The sequence below is a fragment of the Melozone crissalis genome, unplaced genomic scaffold, assembly GCF_028551555.1.
Source record: "Melozone crissalis strain CALT ecotype California unplaced genomic scaffold, PUWL_Pcris_2 ptg000027l_1, whole genome shotgun sequence".
NCBI classification, from domain to species: domain Eukaryota; kingdom Metazoa; phylum Chordata; class Aves; order Passeriformes; family Passerellidae; genus Melozone; species Melozone crissalis.
Window position 1 is genome coordinate 20,938,223 of NW_026535805.1, and position 7,099 is coordinate 20,945,321.

General features: G+C 40.1%; 1 long non-coding RNA gene across 1 annotated transcript in view; it reads right to left on the reverse strand.

Annotated features, from left to right (window-relative positions):
- Positions 1-4,891, reverse strand: part of LOC128939313 (uncharacterized) — a 30,268-nt gene extending 25,377 nt beyond the window's left edge. The window contains exons 1-2 of the long non-coding RNA XR_008483211.1: positions 4,792-4,891; positions 3,711-3,762 (exon numbers count right to left, since the gene is read on the reverse strand). This is a non-coding gene — a long non-coding RNA (uncharacterized LOC128939313). The remainder of the gene's footprint in view (positions 1-3,710; positions 3,763-4,791) is intronic.
- Positions 4,892-7,099: the final 2,208 nt, after the last annotated feature.

The window sequence follows — 7,099 nt, forward strand, 5'->3', positions numbered from 1 at the left end:
TCATCAAGGACCTCAGTCATCCTTATCTGGGGCTCGATATTTTGGTTATAGTTGTATGTTTAAAACTCTTTTAGCTTTCATGGCATAGAATAAGAGTTTAAGGGAAATGCCTACCACTGTCTGTCTGCATCTTTCACAGTGCCTGATGTTGGAGTATTTTACGAATTTATTTCCCTCCAACCCAACCACACATGAAAAACTGAGGATTTTGGCTGTTCCAGCATTTCTATTGTGTTAGGGTACTGTTCTTTCCTTATGAGCCTCAGCCTGGGTCATAAATGGGGTTCACCTCATTTTAGTGCAGATGTGGAAACAGTAAGGAGGCTTTATCCTTGGTGTTTGGTTTTACTTCTTTAAGAGGACAGATCTTTCTGTTTAAGCTGTCTTCCAAATAGTTGGGATTCATTAACCTGTGGAGCCATCTTCTGTGCTTGTGCCTCACCAGCCTCTAGAGCATAAGGGATTAGATTTGACTGGACATTTAACTTTTTTGACAGTTGTGACTAGTGGAGATGAATCCCACTGAAAGTAACATCTTCTGCTGGTTTTGTTAGTCAGGGCTGGGTCCAACTCACTTTAGCACACTGTTCTTGGTCACCTCCCATCTGTTCTGTACACTTGCCACAACCAGTTAATTCTGTATGAGGCACTGTCTTTCTGCAGTTCCATATTATATTTTCATAGGTTTTTCTTCCTGCACCACCTGAAAACTATTAAAACCATAAAGTGCTTCAAAACAAGCAGGTGTCAAAAAGAAATCTCTCTTCTAAGTATCCCACTTGCTGCTGGCAGCTATTACTTCCAGTTACAAGTCAGACAATTTAAACTTTGTCTAGATATCTCCCACATTTCTAAACTACTGCCTTCCTGATGGAGCTGTTACTTTTGCTGTCCTGTTCTTCCACTCAGGGGATTTTTTTCACATTACTCCGGTTAACATATCTTGTTGAGTAATTACTCAGGACCAAGGCACCTGGCAGATGTCTCCTGCTCTCAGTGCCTATGTCCCAGCCGATTGGCTCTTAGTTACAGAGGTTGCACAGGGCCAAACTGCTCTGTCTGTGTTGGTCCTTGCTTATCTGGATTGGGGAATGTATTGCAAAACTTTGCAAATCTCCCTACAAGGTTCCCACCCAATTAGGGGTTTTTTTTTTGCCTTTTTTTTTTCCTTTAGCTTTGGCTGGTTATTTGGGGTTTTTTAAAGAGCCAATAAGAGGATGGCAAGTACTCAGATCATCTTCATGATGTTCAGAGAGGAATCAGACTTCAACCTGAGAATGAATTCAGGTGAAAAGTTGTCTGTCCCATTGCTGACAGTAAAAATACAGACTGATATCAAGAGTCTTGTGACTCAATACTATAAAATTTTTGATTTTCTGATTTGTGTTATGTAATGCAATTCCAAAAGGATTCTGTCGATGTAATTTCTGAGGGGTCATTTTTAGATGCTGATTTTAAACAGCATCTAAAAATGTCTACAGTTGCTTTGACAACTTAGAGATAAATTCCCTGCTTACAGAAATGATGGGTTTACAAAGAGTAGTGTAAATTATTTTGATGTACAGCAAACCTTAGTTGTTATTCTAATCAGGTTGCGGTACATTTGATGTATAACTCCAGTCCTCCATTTACACCACAGCACATAAAATTGTGCACATGTGTCTGCATATTTATACTTATAAATACACATGTACCCAAACTGTACATACAGGTATATTATTACACACACCAAAACTTTATACACAAAAGTATATATGAAAATATATACACAGAAGCAGATGTATATAAATCTGTGACCTCTAGTGATCTTTAATAAAGAACTACAAATTTGGTAGGGGACAAATACAATTTTCTTTTTTTTTTGTTGTTTTTTTTTTTTTTTGTTCTTTTGTCTGGAATGGGTTACACACCCTGTGAATGGAGCTAAAGAAAAGCATAATTTACAGCACAGAAGGGAAATGGTTCTGATATTTATGAATCACTAGTGTCAAATTTCTGCAAGTAAAATACAATAGACAGGGTATATATACACAGCAGCCCCCTTCATGTTTAAAACATTCTAGAGAGCTTAACAAGTGATAACCTAAGATAAAGCTGCTGTTGGGTCAAAGAATGAATTAAACAAGTGTTGCCTTTAGTCTTGACATGAAAGCATTTACAGAGCCAATGTTCTAAATCTCTGCTGGCAGAATATTCAGAGGTAAAAAACGATAGAGCCCTTAAGATGCACAGACCCTTTCAGCTATGGATTTATAATGATATTTCTGTAGAGCATTTGTAGAACACAAAACCTGACTTGGGCAGTAAGGAAGTAATACCTCAGCTAGATATGTAGGGACTGGAAATTAGATATGCAGCTGGAATTTTAAGAGCTAATGAAAACCTGAGAACAGTTCACCTTCACGGGGATGGACAGAAACAACATCTGACTTTGTGAACCTTCCCCCCCCCCCCCCCCCCCCCCCCCCCTTTGCTGCTTTCTTAAATTCACACGACTCAAGGCTTTTTCTTTCTTATACATTTTGCAGGTACATTTCATGATTATACAACTGCCAGGCCGAAAGCTCCTAAATGTGTGTCACTAGTGCAATGGTTCAGTCATAGTTCATCCAAGAAACTGCTTCCTTTTATCCTTAGTGAATCAGCCTGAAGCAGGGGAGAGGGGAATTTCCCTCTGTGCCCAGTCACAAAATGTAGCTGAGCAGTTTATTGTGTTGCTGTCATTGTGTGGACAGACACCTGTCAGCCAAGATTTAGAAAACTGGAAAGATCTGGGTGGATGCCCCTTCCTATACAGCATCAGAAATCTGAAGGATGGTTATGGCTTGCAGCTGTCCCTTGACTGATCCCAACAATCAATCCAGATCTTTGTTATGGGCCATACTCTGTTATAGTGTTGGTCTAAGATTATATTAGAATGTAATTAATTAGAACTTCTCTCTTCTTGAACCTCAAATGTGCTTGGAAATAAATGAAATTCACTTTTTAAAACTCTGTTTCAAGTGTAAAAAGCCTCCAGGAAAAACAGAACAGATAAGAGCAAAGAGGAAACTCTGAGGATGCTTAGAATTAGCCAATACTCTGGTCCCAGAAAGAAGCCTTTCATCACTACAAATTTTTCATGTAAAATGGGCAGTTAAAGACTAAACTGTCCATGATCCAGATTTGATTTTTTGAACAATGTGCTTCAGGACCATCCCAGTAAAGTGTGAATGTGGATGAATTTGAAAGAAAGTGGCTTTAACTTCTTCACTCCAGACTTGCTATCCAAATCTCCTTGGTTGCCCACACTCCATCAGCATTGTGACTTCTGTTTTCCTTTCTGTAAGCTCTATAAATGCCCAGTATTCCTGACTGCATACAAAACCTCTTTCTGAGCGTCTACAGTCTAATGATATTCTGAAAACTATGCGAACAAACACTTGTTATAGAGTACAGCTCGCCCTCAGGGACAGGATCAGACACCAAACAAACCAGACAAGCACCTGTATTTCCTATGAGACACTGCTGGTTGGGAAGGGCCATGCACGGGGTCTGTGCCCTCGGCATCCTGCCAGAGACCAAGCATGTCACTCCATGCTGTGCAAGGGGCCCTAACCTTGGCAGGACATCTAGCCTAAACACAAGGTCTTTCCCCTGGGCTTACTGTACCTGCACAGAAAAATGCAAAGTGAGAGACTAACAAAATCAGAAGCAGTAAGGGCACTCACCTGCACTCTTGGAGATGTTGGGAGTTCAGGCCCTCTCACACAAAAGACAAACCTTTGGACAAAAAATTGAACTTTACAAATCCATTCCTTTGTGCAGATCCCATTTATATCCCCGAGACTTATGTAAGGTGTAGCATCACCTTTACTCAATGCACCGTTTCATTCTACCTTTATAGATGGCTCCAAGGAAGTTTACCTGAAGAGCAGGTGCTTCCAAAGGATTGGCAGCTGATGGCAGTAACTCATTAGCACTGTAGGTGAAGGGGCTGCACCTCACATTTCCTACCACACAGATCACTTCTCCATAGTATAGAGCCAACCACTCCATGATAATGCTGCCCAGTATCACTAGGTGTAAAAACTGCTTAAAAGGCTGCTGCTAATACATACTGGAGGTTAATTGCAGGATTAGGGAAAGCTGATGTTTGCCTGAAAACAAACACAATATACATTTGTAGTGGGAAGTTGTAAACAAGGAGGCATGCTGGGTAGGTAGCCTCAAGCTAGCAGAATTTTTAAAAAATCTTGAGACTTGCCTTTACATTATTTATAGGCTGGAGAAGATTCATTGTTTGTGAAACAACAGGAAGCCTTTGTGCTACATCTATCGACAAACTGAAACTTTCTTGGAGTGAAATTTGCTTTGATATCCTGTAGAGATTTCCTCCTAAATTCTGAGTTTCTTAAATATGCTGCTCTGAAGACTTCTCCTTCTCTCACATGCACGTTTTCTTGCTATGCCTCGTATGGTGCGTGAAACATTTCACAGTGAACTAAACCCCACATGGTGGGAGAGAATTATCAAGGGTGCATGGTATCTTTAAAGAGAAAATTAGTAAAACATTGATTCTTTTTAACTCAAATAAAAACAAATATCATTAAAGCACTAGCAAAGAGTGAAAAATCTGTGATGTACACAAAGTTGGTGTGTTCTCTGAAGAACCCAGCATAAGCTAAACATGTTACTTTTATAATATTATCAGAAAGCAGGGAACAAAGAAAGAAAGAGAACAGAAAGACTAATTTCTCCCCCAGGAAAACAAGACAAAACACTGTGTCCTAAGAGAATATTCCTACTCACTGTGATCCTTTATCCTTCGTGGCAATGAGAGAACAGTCAGCAAAGGCTCAGTGGGCAATATTCCATTGCTTGTAACTCTTCTGAAGTCCAAGATAGCACACCAGAGATTAACACAGCCCATATCAGACTAAAAACTGGGTTTGCATTTTATATTTTGTCATTTATTGAACTGCAGTAGCCCCTAGAGGCTCTTAGTAGGACTGCTGTCCCATTGTGCTCCATGTGCTAACAGGAGAGGACAATGACGGAACAACGACGGAACTCTTGGGCCCTCACTCGGACTTCACTGAGGTCTGCCACAAGCTCAGAAGTTTTCTGTGCTTCCTGTCCAGAGATCAGCTTCTTATCCTCTTTTGTATGAATCACTGAGTGATGTTCTCTGATAAAGACACTCCAAGTTGGTGGAGTTACCACTACACACAGCTTGCAGTTTGCACCAACTCCTCCTCACCTGTTGCAAACAAAATCTCCTTTGCCAGAGGGAAACAATGACCCTGCCATGTTGTAGATGGGCTTCACAGCAGAGATCTTCTATTAGCCAATCCCAAGAGCTAAGGAAAAAAACAACAACAACAAAGATAAGAAGGCAAAGCTAGCAGTACAGCTGTCAGAAAAGCATTGGAATAGTCAAACAGGAGCTTCAGTCATTCCCTCTGGGCTGGGAAGAGAGATATCTTGTCATGTGGATCTGTTAAGAGAAAAGTAACTAAAAACTAAGGAAAAAAATAAAAGGAGACCAGCAGGAGTAACCACTTTAGAACAGATGCTTTAAATTGATGGACTTATTTTTCTTTATGTGGGGAAAGTTGTTTTTTTTTTTGAAAGGGGGGGTGCTTGTGTTTCTTCTTTTGCATTGCCTAAGTCTTGAAGCTATTCAGTTGCTCAAGAGAGTGCTCTTAACTACTAAACAAACTTTATGCAATACGAAAATATCACTACATACTGCAGGGACAGGCAAAGGATGGAAGTAGATATGACAGTAATACTGGACCCCTGTCCATTAAATATATATGAAAACAGCCTCTGGTGCAGCTGGCACTGGCTAATAGGCAGTTTAACTTTCTCAGCATACTGTTGAGTCCGAAATCTGCTTTGAGCACAGTAAATGGCTCTTGCTATACGGAATGATGTGTTTTATATAAGTAACATTTTCCTTTTATACTAGGTTTCTTCAAAGGATGTTAAATAGTTTAGAAAAGTTTCCAAAGCTCATTAAAATCTGGCAAAATCAGTAAATATATTTTTAAATTATGTTCAATGCAATCATTGAAAGCAGTATGGCTTCGATCATGGAGATTCATCCCAAGGTGGATTTACTGTGGTACATTTAAAATCCAGAGGCCTGAAATTCTAAAACAACACTACTCAATCAAGTGGGAAAGGATGAACATGACAAAAACACGTGTATCAAAAGGACAGCAAAGAAGGCTCTTGTTTTCAGAAGATAATCTTCAAAAATAAGAATGACCTGTAAAAACAAGTCTTTCTGATGAATCTAGTTTGTCTGAAACAATCAAGGAATTTCAGCAAGAATCATAATTTTCTCTATAAACCAAAGACTGATCCTTTCAGTACATGGCTGCATCCTGATCCAAGGGGATTAGGGCTTCCTAGTCACCTGCCAACATCAGCTCTGCAAAGCTTTCCTAAGTGACTTCTTCTATTGCCAGTCACATTTACTGAGGCTGCAGGGAGCTCACACCTCAAGATTTTCATGCCATATTTCAGAATATGGTAGTTTAATGCCAATTTCTCTGCTGGCTGTGACATGAGGTCCTCAGAGGGAGATGTAAAAGGCACCTCTTTTCATGTGTTTTTCTCAGTAGGAAGCCAAGACTGGTTTCTGCTCCTCAAAGATAAGCACTCAGAGAAGAGGACAGAACAAACAGGAATGAGCAGGAAAAATCATCCAAGCACAGAGTAGAAGAATAAAATCTGACTTACCAGAGTGTGTTAGTGTGTTACTGCTGCAGACCTGCTATAGACACATAGGAGATTAAGGAGATAGAATATAATCCAACCACAACCACTTGTTCTGTAGCTATCTTTTCTTTTCAGTTAAAGAAATCCAAATAAATTAAATTTTCAACATTTTCATTCTCTAGTAGAGGCTCAGCAGTGGAGGGGAGGCAGGAACCCTGTCAGTCTGCTGGGGGCCAGACACTCAGCTAGCTGTGGAAGGGAGTACACACATTGCCTGGCAAGGATGCTCCTTGAGTACAGGTTGCACAAAGCCCACTCTATGGTCATGGACCAAATTTCATACCTTGAACCATGGGCTCCGCCAGACATTTGTTCTTGCTAGGAA